Source organism: Mustela lutreola, chromosome 7 (genome assembly GCF_030435805.1).
Source record: "Mustela lutreola isolate mMusLut2 chromosome 7, mMusLut2.pri, whole genome shotgun sequence".
Lineage (NCBI taxonomy): Eukaryota > Metazoa > Chordata > Mammalia > Carnivora > Mustelidae > Mustela > Mustela lutreola.
The window spans coordinates 100,771,516-100,794,588 of NC_081296.1; the positions used below are offsets into that span (position 1 = coordinate 100,771,516).

The 23,073-nt window shown below is 33.9% G+C and overlaps 1 pseudogene; it reads left to right on the forward strand.

The window, feature by feature from the left end:
• The window catches only part of LOC131837229 (uncharacterized), a 32,943-nt pseudogene extending 14,201 nt beyond the window's left edge, over nt 1-18,742 (forward strand).
• The last annotated feature ends 4,331 nt before the right edge of the window (nt 18,743-23,073 follow it).

Consider the following 23,073-nt stretch of genomic DNA (forward strand, 5'->3'; position numbering starts at 1 on the left):
GATATTCTTCTGGGCCCTGAAAAAAGCAGATTAAAGACATAGTTCTGGTCTTTAAGGATCTTGTGATTTAAGTGAACAATTTTTTCCCCTCAAGATTTTTATATACACAAAAGAGGCCTACTTATGTGGCACTGGGGACTGTCTAGTTCTTGGCTTACCCCATGTAGCAGTATACCTGTCTACCACTTTGTTAGTCAATGTTTCAATGTACAAATGTAACCACAGTAAAGTTTGATTAGCAACAGTTTTAAAATTACTGGTGTGCTTTTACTGGAGGAAAGAAGATTTTAAGTTCTTTTAGTTATATACCCTTCCCAATTCTTAATCATTCATCTACACAATTTAATGTAAGAGCAGGTTTCACAGTTTAGTAGGAATATTGATAGGAATCGTCCGTTGTAAGCTAGACACTTTTCCACTCCCCCTGACCAATAACAAAATTAGCATTTAGTTATGCAGAAAATGTTAGCCAAAAAGCTTTCATGGAACTTATCTGTAGAAAGGTAGAATTACATTTATATCATTGGTGGACTATTGACAAGGTGCTGGTAATCCCTGAAGATTGTGAAGGAAACAGGTTGTATTTTTATTTTTTAAGTGACTAAGCTTTCATCAGTACTTTAATGCAATGTGTGTAGGTGGAGGATGCTATAAAGAGAGCATAAAACACATCCAACAAATAACTTTTGTTTTTTTGAATAGTAATAGTACAGAGTTAGAGAGTGAAAACAAAACTAAGATGTTATTAATTAATAAATATACACTCAGTAACTGTTATGGGAAAGACACTGCAGGGGATACAAAAATGACCATGACCATTGATCCTTACATTCCAGGAGGTTGCAGTCACTGAGTGTAGGAGTATGACAAATACATATAATTATAGCACATAACATAATAGGTTAAATGTTTCTATGACAAAGGGGAAAATAAAAGGCCAAAAGGTTCAGGAAAAGAAAGAACATCTGGTTGAGTATGTGTTTGTGTATGTACTTAAAAACACTGTTGAGATTAGTGAAATGGGATTTCTGCTGAGTTTAAGGATGGATGACATTTAAATCAGCAAATATGGGTAAAGGAGCAGAAGTAGAAAAGCACAGTTGAGGAAATGGCCAATAATCCTGTGTCAGGGAGTGCAGAGCACAGTTGAGGAAATGACCAATAATCCTGTGTCAGGGAATGCAGAGCTGATGTAGCTAGAAAGATCGTATGGAAAAATATTACACATACTTCTTATCTAAGTTTTTCTTTTCTTTTAATTTTACTTTTTTTGGAATCTGAAACTTTCCTTCTGTCTTATCTTCTTTTTTCCTTGAACTTGAAGAGGAAGATCTGGCCTCCAAACAATCATTTTGTTTAATTGTAAGCCCATTAAATGTGTGTTATCCAAGTGTCTATTATATATGATTTTCAGAAGTCACAGCAATGAAATTGTACTCCTAAGTCTCTAGTGTAGCAAGTCTTAGAAGATCAAAAAAAAAGAAAAAGAATAAGAGCTAAGCTTTAAATATATGGATGTAAAACCAGGTGGCTTTCCCTAGCAACATTTTTCCCCATAGGCATAGTTTTGATGCATTGCCTTTTAACTTCTAGTGGATTAAAGATAAAACTTCAGAGGTGAAACAGATCAGTAATTAGATTTTTCCCAGTCTCTTTACTTTAAGGAAGAAAGTAGGCTACTCTCTATCTTGAGTCACTTTATTTTTGGCTCACCTTATAGTTGTTCAGCTTTGAGACATTTCATGTTTAGATTAAGCACGCCTTTGGGCAAATTTGATTTTTATCAGAGTAATTCCAAAGTATGTTGCATTCACAAAGTTAGGGGTATAAAAGCTTGTTTCTGATCACTTTTAATAGGATAATGTTGGTGACTTTTGTTAATTTTTAAAAATAAGATCTTGGATAATGTAATCATTCTATTATAGATTAGTTATATGCAAGTGCTTGTTACTTAGAATTATGAGAAACCACAAGCAATTGGTATTACCAAAGCTTGGTGTTGCTTTTGTGGTTAATAGTAAACCTGTTTTTAAGTCCAGATTATGTTTGTTTCAAATTTATTTTTTTTAATTTTAAAATGATTATGTAAGTATCAAGTTAGATAAACTTTCTTTACAATGGTATGATGGAATCTATTTTTTAAACAAAATTTTTGCATAAGAAATTGTCAGTGTGTTTCTAATTCTGTTTCCAAAATCAATCATCCACCCTAATTGTGTTCAGTTCATTTATGCTAATGATTGTAAAATAACATGCTGGAAATTGTTTTATTTGTTCTATACATAGCAAGGAAAGAATGCTGTCTGCATGTCAATATGCTCTTAAATTAAAGTTCCTCCAAATTACGGGCACCTGGATGGTGCAGTTCGTTGAGCATCAGACTCTTGGTTTCAGCTAGTTATCTCAGAGTTGTGAGATCAATCCCCACATCGGGCTCTGCACTGAGTACAGAGTCTGCTTGAGATTCTCCTTACCCTCCTACTCTGCCCCTTCCAGTCATGCTCTCTCTAAAACAAATAAATAAATAAATAATTTTAAAAATTAAAAAATAATGTTCCTTCAAACTGAAAAAATAAAAGCAATTACAATTTTGTATAATTTTAGTATACTTATTTTGTGGCTTTTATTCCTAAGATAAATTTGCTTTATAATATTCATATATTTATTAAATTTTTATTTAGACATTTAACCCTTCCTAGGCTACTTAAAATGTATTTCTCTTTTTGTTACTCTATTTACAAGTTGGGTTAAATTTTATAATGTTTGCCTTAAACTTAAAATAAGAACCTTGACCTATAATCTATATTTTCTCTTACTTTTTTTTTTTTTTTTGGTTCAGTGAAGAAATTCTTTAATTATTATGATACCACCTCAGCATTATGTTGAAACAAAAAGTTTCAGGAACTGTTCATAGTAATTATTAAGTTAATAATATCTTCACAAAAGGATGTTTCTGCCCAAAGGAGCATTACTGATGTAAATAACAAAATGCACTCAAACTGTTTCCATGGGAGGACTGAACAAAAGTACATATGACTTGAATTTATATCAAAAGTAATTTCATGACTAATATCCTTATCTATGTCAAGAAATAGACTGTATCAATCATAGGGTACAACTAGGTCAATTAGATGTCTCTTTAACAATAGTATAAAAATAATAACTTTTGCCCCTCAGATGAAATTATTTCCTCTCTTTGACAAAAATAAAATGAAAGTTCCTCTGCACAAGATGAGTCAATCGACTCTTCTACAATTAGTACTCTTGCTTAAATAATGGAAGCAACTCATCATGATTGAGTTTCTAGATTGCATTTCTTTCTCTCATCAGATTTTAGGTTTGTTTCTGAGGCTGGAGAAGTGGTCAGTTTTCATGTACTTGCCAAACTATGTACTCAAAAGCTATTGGTAGCCCCTTTCTTTGTTCCTATGTTGAAACTGGAATGCTTAAAATTTATAAGGATGTTTTAAATGTTAAATTTAAGCATGCATAGGGATGGTTAGAGATCTAGGCAGATAACCAGTTCATAGATATGGAATAACATTTTTGTTGATGAAGATTTCTTATTCCATTAATACTCTTGGGTGACTCCATTCCCTGGAGTCATCCTTGATGTACCTGTGGAAAGGCTGGCAGAATTTCAGCCATTTAGTGCAACTGGTATTGATGGAAAACTATGCAGAAGGAACTCTCCTGTTCTATATGGCTAAGCTCTGGTAGATAAATATTTTATGAGTTCCAAGGAGTATCAGTCATTAGAATTTACCATTACTGGTATGGAATATAGGAATATAGCTAATATATTATGGAATATATAGAATATAGCTAAATATAGCTCAGTATCTTTGATAGCACCCAATGGAAAAAATAAGCTTTCAAGGTGTTTTGTTTTCTCCTGATTGATTTAAATTCACAGGTATAGCTTTCTTGTCTGTGTCAGCATTCCACTGAATACAAAGATTGTTCAGTTGAAAGTGCACAAGACCAGCATGTGTAATGTTCCATGCTTAGTTGAGAAAGTCATGATGCAGAGACTTGAACAGAACTTTGCCCCTAATTTGTATCCTTTGGCTTTTGCCAAATTCTTATTCTTAATAATTTCCAGAGCTTATTGAATAAACTAACATTTAATATTCCTTTTTGATATAGATGCTTTAACTATTAAGATAATTTCTAATTAAGAGTATACATGTACTATAGTCCAAATATATATTATTGAGTCTCAAGAAAAAGATCCTAGAAACATTTTGTTTGGACTTAAAAATCTCTGTCAAATGGACCCAATGACAACAACTTGTTTAGACATTTCTAAATAATGGTGGTTTGAAAAATTTATCCAGTTTAACACATAGCTTCTTCACTTCTCATTTGGAGAACACTTTTTTTTTAAATTTTAAGTGAAAAATTTATTAAATAAGTGGTGAAATTTTAGAACTCATAAGATTATGAATTCTTTAATTTACTACATCATTGTTTATTGGAAAGAAATTAAGTGGAATTATTTGTTTTTATCATTTGCCTCTGGCCTCCCATTCTAACTTTTAAACATTTTGCTTTCTTGTTAATATCTTATACTGCTTAGCAGATGACATTGTATATAGCATCATTTTTTTGATTACTGTGAAAAAAATCATGTTCAACTAAAACTTGTTTTACTTTTTGGTAATGGATGCATTTAGAGGAGACTAGTAGGCTCAATTTGGAACATCATACTTGGCTATTCCGGCAAATTTTTCAAGATTGCCTTTCAGCCTCTTATTTAAAGTTAACAGTTCAGGGTATTCCATCCTGTACTACACACTGACTATAATATGGGAAATTGCCTAGTATTTTGTGGAGAAAGGAAACAATGCATGTTTTAGACATATAATGTTCTGAGCTGCACTAGTGTTTCTGCCACATTAGTATAGGGCCAAGTCCTTAGAGTAATGTGGTAATATATCAAATAACCAGAAGCCTTTTGTTGTTGTTGTTGTTGTTCATTGACTTGGAGATTGTAGCTACAGTGACTTACATGTAGTTGGGTAATTATCCTGTTAGTATCCTCTTTACTAGTCTGTGTGAGGTATAGATCTCTTGGATATTATAGCCATTTTCAGTGTGGAATGTGAGAAGACTCAATAATAGTACTTCAAAAAAAAAATAGATCTTGGTGTCTGAGCGCTTACAATATTTAGTGTAGCAAATAATGTCTTTGCTTTATCCTATTTGACAAGGCTTTTGAATTTGGCATATCTTCCATGTCACTGTAAGAAGGGTTTTCATGATACTTTCTCTCTCTCCTCCACTCCATTCTGTGGGCGTGTGTGTGTATGTGTGTGTTTTCCTCTAAGTAGTTTAGGAAACTTGGTTTAAAAATAATAAGTAATAAAATCGTTTAGCTTATTAAAACATAGGAAAGAGAATTTCAATTTTAATCTCAGTGATTGATAAATCAATAATTAAAAAACATGAAAGGGAAAATTATTTTAGTTAATGAGCCCACATCTTTCTTTAATAAGATAAGCTCTCTGAATATGATAATCAGTTGTATGAGGTTGTGGGTCTTTTTTTTTTTTGTTTTTTCATTGAGAACTTATTTTTGCTTCTTTATCTCCATATTATTGGGGGGGGGCACTGAATATTATCATGAACTCAAAAGTAGATTTATAAAGAAAAATTTGTCCCAGATAGTAGTCAGCCAATTGAATTCTGTCCTATTAATACAGTGGGAAGAACAGGATTATATTTGTTTGGTCTTCCACATAAAAACACGTTTCTTCAAACATTGTGAAGTCAATGGGATTCATCTTTTGCATAAAAGTGGGTTAATCACAATGCTCATTGAAAACAGCTTGCTCAGGCTGCTGTCAAGCCTTGCAGCCAATATAAATGCCTTGCAGCCAGATATAAATACAGCCCATGCATTAAAACAACATTAAAACAATTAATGGCACAAGCTTAGAAATAGTATTCAAGTTTCATTCAGGTTCTGGTATCTGAAAGTCTCTTATGACTTTCCTATTTCCTTTTGCTTCAGGACATTGAAATAAGCTTGACTCAGAGACAAGATATGCATATTTATATATGTTTATAAGAACAACTAACCTTGAAAAAATGCAGAATAACTCAGAGAGGGCTGAATTATGCTTACTTTTCAAATTCCCAGTAGTCCTTTATTTTCTGAACTGTGATTTACAGTCCTTGTGACTGAAGAGCTTTTGAAAGGGGCATTTATTAATGTGCTCAATATATTTATTTATGACCAAATATATTTTAAAACAGCATGTGTCCTAGATTTGGAAAATGTTGTTAGGCTTCTTTATTGTCATTTTACTTCCTTTGGGAGACTTACAGTCAAAGTAAGTATTTTAATTATGACTGGGGAAAAAGGAGGAAAGATGAAAAAAAGAAACCCACTAAAGTGTTTTTAGTGTATAGTTGCTTATTCAGAATTCTCATTACCAAAAGTCTCAAATAGCATTTCTGTAAATCACACATGCAGTGATAACTGATTTTTATAATGGTGAGTTTTAGTTATTGCTACATATTGAACAGTCTCAGAATCATTAAAGAGACATTATGATTAGATTAGTTTAGTATCAAGTGTTTACCATTATGTCTTCTTTCAGGGTACAGTGTATCATTCACAGAGATACAAATTTGCCTTTCAAATTCACATGCCTGAGAAAACTGCAGGGCTGGTTAAACATACCTTATGTTAGCACATGCTAGATTGGAAAGGACTCTTTTCTCTCTCTCTAATGGCTTCATTGGTGTCAGAATACTTAGAAACATGAGTCTAGACAGTAGCTGAATCCATCCTGATCATATCTGGTTTTAAGAAACCACCTTGTTGGCCCAGTTTGGACTGTCCTCTGCCTGTGTATCTGCCTCCCTTAACTTCTTCTTTTCCCAATTCATCCTTCACAACTTTGGAAAGATAATATTTCTAAAATACACTTTCATTTGTATATTGTATATACTTCTGCTCATGAACCAACATCTGCCATGTGTTCCTTTTCTGCTCTCCTCCCCCACTCCATTTCAATCTCTTTTCTGGTTAACATCTAAATTTGAGGTGGTGGTCAATGGATGATAGAAAAGAGAGTCAAAGGGTAAAACACACACACACACACACACACAAAGATGAAACAATTAAAAGAGATAAACTTGGATTCTTGGACCCTCAGAATAAATGATTTATAATGATTTATATTTTATATAGTTAGTTTGTACTATGCTGAAAGTTGGAAATATCATTTTGAGAATCTCTAGATGGTTTTGTCTAGTTTAGACTATGAACTAGACTATTTCCTTTGTTAGAAATTATGGATGAGTTTGCCACTTTGGAAACCAATGAATGATGACCCAGTTAATATGTATCTCCAATATTGCTGATATTTTAATTTTCACTTATGCATAATTACATCTGTCATCTAGAAAATATAAGATAGGCTGGAAAACTATCCTCTAGTATCTGGCAGGGAAGGATCATTTCCCTCTTAGTGTACCCTGTGGCTATGCCCCATGCATAAATGGATAAGTAAGAGATTCTGAAAAGCGGTATTGGGCAAGAAAAAATTGTGAGATTGAGGAAGGTTTTCATTCTCACCACATATACCTTTTCTGTACAGCACTTCATTTTACTTTCCATCCTCCAGGTACTATCTTGTTATTTCAGATTTTATTTTGCCTTTCACTTTTTCCCTACTGCAACTTCTTTGCCTTAACAAGAGAGGTTGAACTTTATTGAATCCTACTTTATGTTAACTCTACTTACATTTTAAACCATGCTTAATTGTAAAATAAAACACAGAAACAGAAAGTCACCCAAATCTATTGTATGGCTTAATGAATTATTATAGGGTAAACATCACCCAGCTCAAGAAACAGAACTGTCTCAGATACCCAAGAAGCACCTTCTAGTTGCACCATCCTAATTATAGTCCTTTTCTCCTACCATCATCCTGACTTTTATACTAATGACTTCCTTGCATTTTTCTTTTTACAGTTTTGTCACTAAATATGTATCATTAGACACTAGAGTTTAGCTTACAGTTTTGAAAATTTGACATTATTTTAAGTCTTTAAAAAAATCTCTATGTTCCCCTTCCACCTCTTTCATTTCTTTACAATATATCTGTTAAAAAACCTGGGAAATTTGGTATGTAGAATTTCCCACTGTCTGGATTTTGATGATGCTATCCTTGTGGTACAGTTCAATGTTTCTTTGTCATGGGTATTTTTTGCACATTATCTACTAAATCCAGAAGGTAGATTTGACTTAAGCTTGATTCTTTTGACAAATCTGTATATAGTATTTGGTATAATTATAATAATATAATATAATTATATATGATATATAATAATATAATATAATAAAATATATATAATATAATAATATGTATATAGAAGTACAAACCTAGTTTTCTTTCTTTTTGTGATTTTAGCAACCATTGATGTTGAATACATATTCATTGGCATTTGTAAATGGTGTTTTCGAATTTACCATATATTTTTTCATTTATTAGAATATTTTTATAAAGAAACACTTCCCTTCATTTCCCATTTGAGTACCTAATGTACAGTTCATATAGGAAAAACTAGACAAATGTTACTTCCATACCTTTGTTTACTAGTTTTTAAGATAATGAGTTTTTTCTCTGTCATCATCAGAAGGTGACCAATGTTTAAAATATTGTGAATTCATGCATTTGAATATAGTTGATAGAGCTCAACTCATTGCAATTTGTCTCATTGTTGAAGCTCATATATTATGTGATTAACCCTAGGTAATCTTTATGTTACTAGTCATCATTATCTATTACGGATGGTCTTTTCAATAACTGAGTCTTTTTTTGGACAGACTTCATTCTTTCATCTTCTATTCCTCCTACAGAATGTAAGAAAATTTATGTAATGTAAGTGTTGTAATAAAAGAAACACATGTTCATTGTAAAAACTGTTTAAAAATTAAAAGGGAAATGCCTGGGTGGCTTAGTTGGTTAAGCGTCCAACTCTTGGTTTTGGCTTACCTTGTGATCTAATGGGTTGTGAGATGGAGTCTGGAGTTAGACTGCACACTCAGTGGGAAGTCTGCTTAAAGATTCTTTCCCTCTGCCCCTTCCCCTACTCATACTATCTCTCTCTCTTTATGTCTCTCAAATAAATAAATAAATCTTTCAGAAAATTAAAAAAAAAATTAAAACCAGCTTATAACTCACCACTCAAAACTAGCCACTGTCACATTTAGGTCAATAACCTTCCAGAATTTTCTATGCATAATATATAGACTTGAAATCTTACTCTTTGTTCTATTTCACGATATATATGATAAATTTATTTTCATGTGAATAGACTATCTCATTACTTTTAATGTATGGATATAAGTAAATGGACTTTAAGTTTTTATTTTTCCAACAAAAGTAGTGCTACTCAATAGTCACTGAAAACAATGCTATAAGAAATAATTGCTTTTGGGGGCACCTGGGTGGCTCAGTTGGTTGGACGACTACTTTCAGCTCAGGTCATGATCCTGGAGTCCCAGGATCGAGTCCCGCATCGGGCTCCCAACTCCATGGGGAGTCTGCTTCTCCCTCTGACCTTCTCCTTGCTCATGCTCTCTCTCACTGTCTCTCTCTGAAATAAATAAATAAAATCTTAAAAAAAAAAAGAAAAAGAAATAATTGCTTTTGTATTAAAGATGCAGGATATTTCCTGCCCTAACCATGTATCTTTAGAAATTTCTGAATAGACAGTGAAAACAAGGCATTACATCAACCCCTCCTCCCACAACTGGAGTATTAATTAAGGGTTTTATAAGGCAGCTTAACCCAAAGTGATGAGATCAATGGTAGCAATCAGATTTCTTGCTTAACAATTAGGAATTGTGAAGTAATAAACTGTACTAGCCACTGATAATTTAAGTTGGGGGCTGTAGTATACATACTTGATTGTGCACAACTTGAAGTTTATGAGGAAATAAAAAGTCTATTGAAAGAAGAAAAAAATGCAACAGACATACAGAGCACCTACTATGTGCCACTTGAAGTTCTAGCTGTTTGGGATACATCAGTGAATAAAGCAATGATCTCTGTTCTCATAGAAAATACATTCTAGAGATGAAAGACAATAAGCAATTGACATTTTAAGTGAGCAATATAGCATATTAGAGTCATATGGAAATAAGGAAAAGGAGGGCAGAATAAGAGAGCTTGGAACACAGGTTGTAGGAGTGGATGATGTGTCTTTTATGAAACAAATGGAGAAACTCATTGACCTCGTTCTGGTAACTCTCCATTTACTAGCTCCAGTTTGCATGAATCCTGTCCAGCTATACTCATTTATAGAGCTTGGCTTTTGTGACATTCAGGTATCCTTCAATAAATCTTTTAAATTTTAACGAGCCTTAATCTGTTTCTGTTCCTTTCAATTTCAAAGAAAACATTCTTAGGTACTAATTTATGCATGCTTATCCAATTACTTTTCTAGGATAATTTCCTGTAAATGGATTACTGGATTAATGATAATTCATATTCAAATTTCTCAGATATTTTTGGACTGAATTTGTGTTTTATCTTCCCAATTCCCAGTAATTTTGAGGGGGGATTATAAATATCCATGTGGCATATTGCTAAACATGTACAGCAGATAGGGTCTCATCAGGAGCCAGAAACCATACCAGTCATTTAAGCAGGTGAAATTGGATATAAAGAATTTTTTTTATATAGATAAAAGGTGGATAACTATTTAAAGAAATAAAATAGAACACCAAAATCTATAGTGGTAGTATCTCCAGAGAGTGGCTACAACCTTGAGAGCTGAGGGGAAAGCCAACAAGGAAGGAACTGAGGAGAAGGTCCTGCAGGGCTCAGAGATTGAGGGTGTGGGTGCCACTGGACCATACTATTCACCTCTATGTTGATGAAGGAGCTTGCCTTGAAAACAGAGCCGCCATTCTCAAGGTTATCTTTGCTGATGGGTACCTTCTCCCGAACTGCCAGGAAAGCAAGTAGCTGCTGGGATCCCAAATGTGGTCAGCGTGTTCTATGACTTAAATACATTAACAGCATAGTTTTGCTATAATAGAAGATAAAGCAAAAAAAAAAAAAAAAAAAAAAAAAAGATCCTTTTGCTTTTCTCTATACAAAATAGTGTATTTGGGTACCATCCTATTTGACCTGAAGCTATTTTGAGCATGAGAAAAATTTCCAATATTTTAGAAATTCCATCTTTGGGCTATAATTCTGTATCACTATCTGGCAAAGTGATGGAATGGTTTGTTTCATCATTCAGTTTTACCACCCGAGTGAAAACCAGATAGTGCTTGAGTCCAGAGAGAATTTTATTGATTTAAGTTTAATACTGTGTATTAATCTTGCTGTGAACAGCCTTTCCTACTCATCAGATTCGCTATATACTGCTTACAATTATTTTCCATGTATAACCCGCAAGCCTTTTCAAATGCATTTGTCTCAAGGGAATCCAAAAGCTTAGAAACATTCTAGTGTGTATTTCAGTGGTTGCAATTTCAAGGTGCAGCAACACCTGGTGAGACCATCACAATTTATCTGCTATCTCTTAGGGATGTAGTGAATTGTCCAATGAACGAGATATTTTTTCTGTATTTATTTCTCCTTTTTCCTCCACACTGCACCTGCTCAACAAATTATACTAGTATAAAGAAAGAAAATTATTCTAAAATGGTATTTGACTACAAGTGTTATTTATATAGAATGGTAATCACTGCTGATTTTTTTAAATGAGTAAGAGCCTTCCTCTTATTAGCATCCTACATTATACTGTCTGAATTCAAACTCCCATCATTTCTGACTGGGACTATTAATTTAGCCTACTAAATTGTGTCTATATTCTTGGGTGCCCCAAATCTGCCCTCCATTCTTGGATCTGTGGGGTCTTTCCAAAACACCCTATCTTATTCCATATCAGCTTTTCTCCAGGGTTTAAAATCTCTTGGTTGCTCCCCAGTGACTAAATTCCTTTGTGAGAAGACCATCATTCCCAGCTGCTTAACCCCTTATATTCTATGCCTCAGTTGCCTGACCCATTGGCTGTTTTGCACAAGTGCATGCTATTTTGTGCCCAGTGGGTTTCTACTTCTGCTTCCATATACCAGACTAATGTTTGCCATAAAGATGTTTTGGAAAGATCTGTACCACCAGTGTTTTATTGCAATACTCATTCAGACATTTCAAATATCTGAGTACTTACTGTATGCATCAATAGAGAATAGAGTGATGAGGTGAAAAGATCAGAAATTTTGAGAAGATGTCTGACTGAAGTACTGTTGAGCAGTACTTATAGTGGAGAAAAACTAATTCTTTGAACATAGGAACACGACATTTTTCAGTTAAAACTCTTTTCACTTTTGAAGCAAAACCTGATAGGCAACAGCGGGTTAACCTGCTTTTTTGCCTTTTGGGTATAGGAGATATATTTAGGTGAAAGGAAATGATGATTCTTGAAAAAATCAATTTCTTTTTATCAAATCTCTGAAAATGAAAAAGGCTCACAATATTTGCAATTCCTTGGAAAATAGTCTGTATTCAGTAGTGGTTTTTGATCATGTATTAACCCATATTGATCAAATCAAAGTGTCACAATGACTCATTGTTTTTTATTTTGTTCTGTTTTGGTTATCACTTTATGTCTGAATACATGGACTATATTTGTGATTTAAATTACTCTTTAAATATTCATAGTAAAACCTTGACAGAGACAACAAAAATAGAATAGAAGTATACAATTGTTTTCAGTATGGAAAGGAATTTTAAAAAAGAGAAAAGATCTTTATCTTTTATAGAATGAATTAGTGTGCAATTTGCATGACTCTTTTGCAACTTAATGGCAATTCCAAATGTAATATAAGATGTAATGTATCTGGAATTTTTAACTGACTTTTAAAAATAAAAAAGATATTTAAAAATCATGGACAGCCTTACAGTGAAAATCAAAGTGTATGTCAGAAATTGTGTGAAGGTTAGGATTATGGGAATCTTAATAGTGCTGTAGTTTGTCCAATCAAAATTGATATGGTTATGTCATACCTTATAGTATGTGGTCCATTCCAGTTTTGATATGAATTTCAGATGCCCGGTACCAAAACTGAAACTGAAGTCTACCTGAAGAGCAATATTTACTTTTATTTAATAATTGAAGATTTCACATGACTTAACAGCTAAACCTACCACACAAATTGGTTGATAAAAATTTTAGTTTCGACAACATTAGAATAAGAACAAAAAAATTCTAATTACATTAACTGTACCAAAAAGATTTAAAGTGCATTAGAATCCAATGGGCAAAATGGGTGAAGGAGAGTGGGAGATACAGGCTTGGAATGAGTGTCACAGGAATAAAAGGCATGGCAGAAGCAATAGAGTCAATAATATTTTAATAGTGTTGTATGGTGACAGATGGTACACTTGTGAAGAGCATAGCATAATGTATAAACTTCTAGAACTACCATGTCATACACCTGAAACTAATGTAAACTTGTGTGTCAACTATACTAAAAAAACTTTTTAAAAATGTATTAAAAGGAATAAAAGTAAGGTTCCAGTTGAATATATAGCATAAAGCAACTATTTACACAAAAACTTATATGACTAATGCTAATAATGATGATAATGGTGATAATAATAGAAGGAAAAAGGAGAATTCAATGGGCTAACAGATATTAGTGCCTGTTCATGTTTCTACGGCCCCAAATCTTATACCTAGTACAAGAAGGTGGTGATGGAATGGGTCTCCCATATGTTTAAAAGCAATCACTCCAGAAAAGAAGAGATGGGATGAACCAGAATGAAACTTTCTCTGAAAATAGTTTAAAGAGTTGCCCTTCCCTATACTTATATATTAGATGTAGATTATTCAGTTTTGGACACTTGGTGTTTTGTCAAAAAATAGAATATTTTTGTTCTTTTAGAGTCTCATTAAGCTTCCATACTTCCCAGCATCTCATTAGAGTTCCAGAAGATATTAAATATAAAACTAGATTTTTAAAAAAGTTGCTGAGTTAGTGTTCCATTCATGCTCAAGTTAGACAAAGCCCGCAGACACCATTTCGTTGAGTTCTTTCTGACATTCTTTTGGCGTGTGTGTGTGTGTTCTCAAAAACTAAAGAACTCACTGTTGAAACAGGAATGATTTGTGACTTAGCCCATACACTCAGAGTGATAACTTTTGGATAAAGCATAGGGCAGTGAATTTGGCCAGAAAGAAGGACTAACAGAAGGAAAAAAACCCATGTTCAGTCCACTTTGATGTGGCCCATTTACCTGGTCAGGCTGTGTGAAAGAGTCTGGGAGTTCCAGATCCTTGTTAACCAGCTGTCAAAATACTCTCAGAAAAATTAGCCTGCCTAAATGCTTTTGTTGTGATGTGTTCTAACCCTCCTGTGTCACACTTTGTTCTGGCCTCAAAGTGCTCGGGATAGTTTCAGGAAGATCGTGGAGACAGAAAACACTTTGCTGGGAAGGTGGCTTTGGGGGAGGAGGTAGTAGATAGGTTCTGTTTGATAATTTTGTATCCTAAGGGGCATATTTTTACTATGTCTGATTAGTCCCCAATTCCCATGAAAGGAAGTCAGACAGAAGATTCAGAAAAATTAAAAATTCACAAATAAGTGGTCTCACAAAGAGGCAGTAAAAGTCAGGATCTGTGGAAACTAGGAATGAGAAATTATTAAAAAAAAGAAATTATGATAATTTTGTAAGAGAATCAGTAAGAAGACACAGGAATGGGGTTGATTAAAGGAAGAGAGATAGAAATATTGAGAAAAAAATAAAGTAGATGAACAAACATCCAATTTTCTTCACATTCAGTAAAGCTTTCATGCCTGTTTTTCACATTTTGTCTGTTGTTCACAGAAAAATTTGTCTGTGATATTAGAGCCCCTATCAATAGGAAATGTTCAGATTTTCTGATTCTGCATCTTCTGATCATGAATGGTTCCTCTCACGTGGATTGGCCCCTTAGAGATGTTCTTGTAACTGCATTTCTCCTGCTAATCAACCTGGCAGGGCTTGGAGGTTATTAACACTGGCCTACTTTCAAAAGTCCTGAGCTGAAGCCCCAGGACATCTAGTTGTATAGAGAAACCCAGACAGAGGAAATGGCAGTTCTTCTATGTCTTTATGGGGAAGAAATCATCCCTGTTAATTAAGTGAAGAGTTTGAAAGGTGCTTGGAGAATTGTTTGTAGCTCTCCTGCAGAAAAAGTTTTCTTTGTCATGTCTTTGGAAGTCGAGGCTCCTGGTCAAGTTTTTCCTTTGTGAATTAGAATCCGAAGTTTTTCCACTAAGGAAAACTAATTCTTTGCAACTAAATAAGTATAAATAAAAATCATAGATCTCAAATGTAGGTTTGGGTTATCTACCTCTTAATTAGAGCTCTAAGGTTTAGAGAGCAAAAGCAGTGACATACATCATAGTCAAAAGCCCAATTTTTAACAGATTTTTAACTGCCATTTGTGTGATCTCTCCTTGGTTATCTGCTACAAGTTCTGGGGGTTGAAAATAGTGTCTACGGTTAGCTAGGGCACCAGACCCTGGGCCTACCACTCCTTTAGTCTGTGTGTTGCTGCAGAGTTGCTGGCTTGTTTAGAGGGCATTACCATTTTGCCCATTAAGGAAAATGGAAGGGCGGCTCTGGCATACCAAAGTAAGTCTTCCACTGTCTGCTAAACAATGGAAAGAGCTTGCATTTTGGAGCCAAAGCTGGGTTCAAATTTCTGTCTGACCTCTTTCTCATTGTGTGGACCCGAGAAAGATTACTTATTTCTTCAACTCTCATAAGAAATATGAGAATTTTGTACATTGGTTGTGTCGTTTGAGGTGTTGCCATGAACCTGGTAAGCAATTTTTAAATAAGAGCTACTTTAGTATTTAGGCATTGATTAATAAAGTGTTGTCCCTTTGAATCTCTTCTTAGAATTGAAGTCATCTACTGTTTATATACATCTTCATTCTTAAGTCAGGTACTTAAAGATTCAGCCATTTGAAGAAATGGATTTACTGGGTCTTCAAATTATTTGTATGCAAATTTTCACAGAGGAGGGGTTAAATTGCATTTTGAGCATCCATTATCTCCAAGGTCATCTTCTCAAACACCCCCTTCCCCCCATTATACTGGCTATTAGGGAGAACTACATACGTTGCGCTCTGATTTCTATCTGAACTGTTGTAGCTATTGCACAAAATGTTGCTGACTTCTCTTTCTTTATCCTCTACCTTGGAATTCAATATAAGCCTATGTACAGCAATGCCTACCCCACTTACGTGGTAGACTGACTACTTCTCTCTTTCATAGTTTCTAACTAAGCCTTCCTTTGCATTTAGAGTCCCTAAGTTAAATTCAGTCTCCCTTGGCTATTGTCATCTGCATTGGTATAAGTACTAATTGTTCAAGGTCACATAAGATTACCTTTTTAATAGCCTTTAATTCTTCCAGCTGTTTTATAACTTGGATCCTGCCACAGACTTTTAAAGTTGCCAGGATTCTTTTCACCTAAATACTTAAACTATGTGAAATAAGAATTTCAAACAAAAATATACTGAGGATTCTTCATATTAAAATCATTTGTTTCTGATGCTGTAATTATGTATCATGTTTCAACTAAGTAGTAAATACATAAATAAAGATACCTATTTTTGCAGAAATAGAATAAAATTAACAAGAAAAGAAATTCTGGTTATTGACCAGACTTTGGAAAGGGTCTCTAAAGCAGGGGTTGGCAAAAGATAGCCTGTCAAATCTGGCCCACTGTCTCTGTAGGGCCTGCAACCCAAAAATTGTTTTTACATTTTTAAGTGGATTTAAAAACATCAAAAGTAGAACAGCATTTTTCAAAAAATAGAAAAATATTTTACAATGCACAAAAATAACATAAACCCCAAATTTTAGTGTCATAAATAGAGTTTTGTTGGAACACAATCAGTCTCAGTTGTTTACATTGACTGTAGTTGCTCCCGTGCTGTATCGGCATAGTTCAATGGTTGCAAAAGAGATTGTATGCATGATCTGCAAAGCCTAAAATATTTACTAGCTGACCCTTTAGAGGGAAAGCTTGCTGGCCTCTTGTCTAAAGACTTCCCTGTAGGGAATTGTCATTTATCTATTTTATGATTTATATTATACTTTCCTAAGTGTTTAAGCTTCTTCCATGTTATTAAATGATTTGTCTAACACACTATGTAAGCAGCAGAGCTTGGGTTTTACATACCTTCTCAACAAGACAAACATTGTACATTTAATGGAAAAAAAAAAAAGTTCATGTTGGAAGAAAAACTTGTATTTTAGACATATACAATAATTTTTCTCTTTCAACTACCCAACAGGATTTATTCAGACCCAGGGATTTTCCAAGTAATTTATAAGGACCTTATCCTTGGATTATTTACAATATAATAGATTGAGGAATAAATACATTCATGAAATAGCTGGTGCAATATGGGGTGGGTCCATAATATCAAGCTGTAGATTTTGTACACACATGCAAGTGAATGCAGCAGAAAGGGTAGTATGAAGTGGAGATAACCTGGAAAAAAGTTAAAGAGTAGTATTTTCCTTCTAACTTTTGTGATGTGTGCTTTTAAATTTTGTCATAAAGATTTAAAATGACATCAAACAGAAAATGGAAACTGTTAGATAAACTAAGATAAATCAGCTTTATGTATCTTCTTTCATACTAGTATCTGAATAAATGATATTCAATAAGTGGTAGTTATCATTACTTTATGATATTTTCAATGGAAAACAGATTGAAAATTCCTGTAGATAGGGAAAGCATATTTGAAGAGTAAATGGCTAATTTTATAATTATATATGTATTTATATATATATATGTGTGTGTGTATATATATATACATATATACATATGTGTATATATGTATATATATATAAAATGGCAAAATTTGATCATCTTATAATTAGGTATTGATTATCTACTTTTGGCCAAAACTTTGATGTGGTATAAAAAACTGTACTGTGGGCAGGTTGCAGCAGCTGTTGTGGGGAGAGGCAGTGGAAGCAGAAGGAGCCTCAACGGTGGGCAGGCCAGCTTCGGGAAGGTTCTCCGTGGATTGTGCACCACAGTGGCCAGCAGGCAAAGGCATGTGCCTGCCCTGCAGATACGATGCCTAAGAGGAGGGTCAGTTCCGCCAAGGGAATGGCAAAGGAGGGCTCCAAGAGGATATTAGTGACATTGCCAGCCAAATATACTTCTGCAAAAGTGTAAACGAAGCCAAAAAAGGTGGCAGAAAAGGATCAATCTTCAGACAAGTGCAAACAAAGGGGGAAAGGGGAGCAAAGGGAAAACCAGCTAAAGTGGCTACCAAGAAACAAAGAAGACTTACTTGCAGAAAATGGAGAAACTGAAAACAAGGAGAGTCCAGTCTCTGACAAAGCAGAAGAGAAGGAAGCCAAGTCTAAATATCATGTACCATATCTTTTTACAGACAGTGGTCCCTGTCTCCTTTCTTGTGCACTCCAGAGGAACATTTCTGTTAACTATTTTTTAAATGTAAGTTTTTAGTAGCTCTAGAAACATTTTTAAGAAGGAGGGAATTCCACCTCATCCTATTTTTTAAGTATAAATGCTTTTTTTTTAAAGAGAGTTAATTTGCTGGTTGTTTCGTTTTTGGTACACCCAGAAAATAGTGGGATATTGAATTTGAGAGGCTTTGATTGTCTTGGGTGTCATCTTACCATCCCATAGATATAGTTTTTATGTCCTATAATACCAAGCATACTAAATGGCACTTTGGAGTCAGTCGTGCATTTAATATGTCTTGGACATTTTAAATTACTTCTATTCCCATGTTGTTTTGGGTAGAATTGCTTCCTAAAGAAAACCACTTTTTGATCTTGGCTCTCCCTTCAGAATTTTGTGCATTCTGAGATATCTTGGTCGTGGTAGTCCACTTACATTAGTAACTTAGTTAATGTGCTGTGCAAGACTGAAAATTTGTGTATGTAGTGCATACTCTATTAAATTGTCAATTGATGGGACTCAGCAATGTAACAGCACATCAACAGTTGAAGATAATGGTACTTGATAGACTGTTAAGGAAAATTTGCCTCCAAATTTTCTGCTGGAAGATCACTGGAAGAACTTTTAGAAAAGAATCACAGCCAGGTGATTTTATAGATTTTTAGTCCGTATGTTAAGAATTGTGTACAAATTGAAATATCTGGACTGATCCTCAGAACAACCCAAAAAACCTCAATTATGAAAAATACTGTACTGTGATGTAGCAACAAATATTATAAAAGCTTTTTATTAAGGATAGTTTGAAACATATGCAAAGTAGAGAGAATAGTATAATGAACCCTTTGTGTAACCATCACCCAGCATCAAAATTACCATTTTCATTTTTAGAAAGCTCCTACCGACCACTGGAATATTTTAAATTATGTGCCTGCAAATAGTGCCTATATGGGTCTCAAAAAGGTAACCACTTAAAAAAATAACATTATCACAACTAAAAATAATATTAAGTCATCATCCAAATAAAGGACATACATTTGAAATTAGTTACTATGTCCTTAAATTTATAATTTCCCTGCCCCTCCTTTTTGTCCAAGAAATATTTATTGAAGAACCCAGGGCATTGGATCTGAAGACTTCCCTAAATTATTAATTTTGAGGACTGTACCACACTGGTGTTATCTAAAATGTTCCTTTGTTTCCTATATTTACCTTAAAAGGTATTTGGAAATAGAGGATTGATCAAATTCATTTTCAATTTTAGAACAAGAATACTTCATAGAAAGGTCCATCAAGAGGCCAGTGAATATTGTGCATCTTTCTTTTTATGATTTGGGGGACCTGATCCTTGCCTACAACCATTATTTCATTGGGGTGACATTATAATTCCATCATTCTTTTTTAACTTATTAGTTGGAAAACTTATATAAAGGGAATCTTCTCATCACCTTCTCACACATACATACATATTAAACATACTTCTTTGATTATGTTTTCAATCAATTGCAGTTATTATTATTATTGCTCAAAATACTCCATTTAAAAAATTATTCCATTTTTGGAAAGTGGGAGTTTAGCTACAAAATTTTAAACATTTTTTTAAAAGATTTTATTTATTTATTTGTCAGAGAGAGTGAGCACCGGCAGAGGGAGAGGGAGAAGCAGGCTCCCTACTGAGCAAGGAGCCCGATGTGGAACTCGACCCCAGGATGCTGGGATCATGACCTGAGCTGAAGGCAGCCACTTAACCAACTGAGCCACCCAGGTGTCCCAAAATTTTAAACATTTTTAAAAGTTTCCCTTAATATATGTCATGAGAGTTTCTGTGTGTGGCTTCCTAAGTCTACCTGGGCACAAAATTATTAACTACTATCTTGTGCCTCTGAGTTCCAAGGTGCACTCTTTGGGAAATGTTGGAATAGCTAATGTCCAAGTCTGTCTTAATTCTGAAGTTGGATTGTAAATGACAAAATGTGTCAGAAATCAAATTTTCTCTTTTCCATGTGGAACCTGCCCTCTTCTGTCTTCTTCTGCTCAATCATTGAAGCTGACTTTAACTCATCGCAATTATCTTAGGGAGAAATATTCTCAGATATCAGACTTCAGATTGGATGTGAATTTTGGTTGCCATCATTTTCTGAAAAGACCTGGAGAAAAGGAGGTCTGGCCTTATCAATATAGACAAAAGGAAACTCTTGGGAAGATTAGTGTAATATTGGAGTATTAGATAATTAATTTAGAAGAATGAGAATTTGAAGTCATATAAAATAGAGAGCAAAACCTAAAACAGGGCAATCCTTATGGAAATAGAAAATGAAAGAATAAAGTTACTCCTTATCAACTAGAAGGATTTTGACTCCAGCACATATATTTAACATCACCAGGGCTTCTTGTTTATGGACCTGGGAACTATCTCGCACTAGGTCTGCCACTAAATGGGTCACCCTCAGTAAATCACATGGGCCACAGCTTCTTAATGTGCAAAGTGAGAGTGTTTCACTAGATGATTCCCAAGGTCCCCTTCTGTTCTAAATCAGTGATCCCTATGAAATGTGTTTAAAAAGCATCTGTGTTTTATATACTATTGGTGTATGGAGAAACAAAGTAAACCAGACCTTCCTTCTTTTCAAATATATTTATATTCTTAAGAATAAACTTAGCTTAAAATATGGGCTGGAATTTTCCTGAAGATATTGGTAATGTGCTTAGTGAAAATAGTGTGGGGTTGGGAAAGAAGTTTAGAATTAAAAGAAGGTTAGGATAGAGCTCTACAGATCATTTTTTTCTCTCTCAAATATATCAATGAAGAAATAATTCAAGGTAATTATTAGCAACAGGGTAATACAGCAAATATTCTGAACATAAATAATTTGGATTATTTGAAGAAAACACAAGAATAGGCAACAGCAGGGCAAGAACATGGACTCTGGGACAAGCATAGTATTTAAGATAGTTTTCTACAATGTGAGAAAGACCTTATGGGCAGGCTGGGACATCATTTCTGGGACATCATCAGATTTTTATTTTCAACTCCTAGCATGTTCTTTTACTAACCTTTTTCTTTTTAATTGCATTCTCATTTTATCCAAGCCAACAGCTTCAAAATTACTGTGCTTTTCATTTCATGCAGTCAGTTTGCAAATAGAGCATGTCTGGACAAAGAGAATTAAAAAAAAAATAGCATACCAAATAAATGTTAACTTTGATTCTGTGACAAAATGTCTGTAAACACAGCAAAACTTAGTCATGGTCCTACATGAAGTGGCTTTATTAAGCTACCTATCTGATCATGGCTATGCCCAAAATAAAGCTTTAAAGCTCCCTAAAAATATTTACTAGTTGAAGCAATCAAAGGTAAATGACCTTAATGTATATTTCCAGCAGAGAACTAGACACTCTAGTGGACTTGAGGAAACAAAAGTAGTCCAAGTGTTCAGTGGTACTAAATAGAGCAACCAATTTTTTATTTCTTATCTCAGGCCTGCAAAACTATTACATAAAGCAGTTATAAGTAGTGTCCACTTTTACTATGGTGTTTGGAATTAAAATGTTCTTCCTTAGTTTTAATCTGCAATTGCAAACACCACATTCCCCTTTTGCTTGTCATATCCTTAGGGCTTTGTTCTGCCAAATTGTTGGCTCACTACTTTTCATGGTAATTTATAGAACCAAGTTCACTTAGTGTCACCATAGGTTATAAATGAAAATGGAAACAATTTTCTCTTAAGAAATCTTTCTGAAACAAAATGCAAATAACATATTGAAACAAACTAAAGCTATTTAAAAAAGCAGTGCAGTATAATTGTAGGAGTTGTAGTACAACAAACTTCTTTTTTCTTAATAGTCTCACTCTGTCAGATTTTCTTCCTCCCTTAAATTAAGATAATTTCTCTTAGGAACATTTTATCTATTTGTTTTTCTCAATTAGTTAGTGTAAAGCCTCTGGATTGTGGTGGTGGAGTTATTCCTGAGGATTTGAAAATCTGTCTATATACCAAGTATTGTCCCTACACTGAATAACCTGTTTTTCACATTGATGGACTACCTGTTTTTATTTATTTATATATATATTTTAATGTTTCAAGTTTTATTTAAATGCTAGTTAAAAAACAGTATAATATTAGTTTCAGGACTAGAATTTATTGATTCATCACTTACATACAATACCCAATGCTCAACACATCAAGTGCCCTCCTTCATACCATCACTCATTTAGTTCATTCCCCCATCTGTCTTCCCTCCAGCAACCCTCAGTTTCTTCTCCATAGTTAAGAGTCTCTTAAGGTATGCCTCAGTCTCTTTTTTATCCCTTTCCCCTGTGTTTATCTCTATTGTTTCCTCAATTCCACAAATGAGTGAAATCATGTGGTATTCATCTTTGACTGACTTATTTCCCTTAGCATAATATATTCTAGCTCTATCTGTGTCATTGCAAATAGTAAAACTTCAATCTTTGTGATGGCTGGTAATATTCCATTATATATATATATATATATATATATATATATATATATATATATATATATATATATATAAACTGATGAATGGACAAAGAAGAGAGTGTGTGTATGTGTGTGTGTG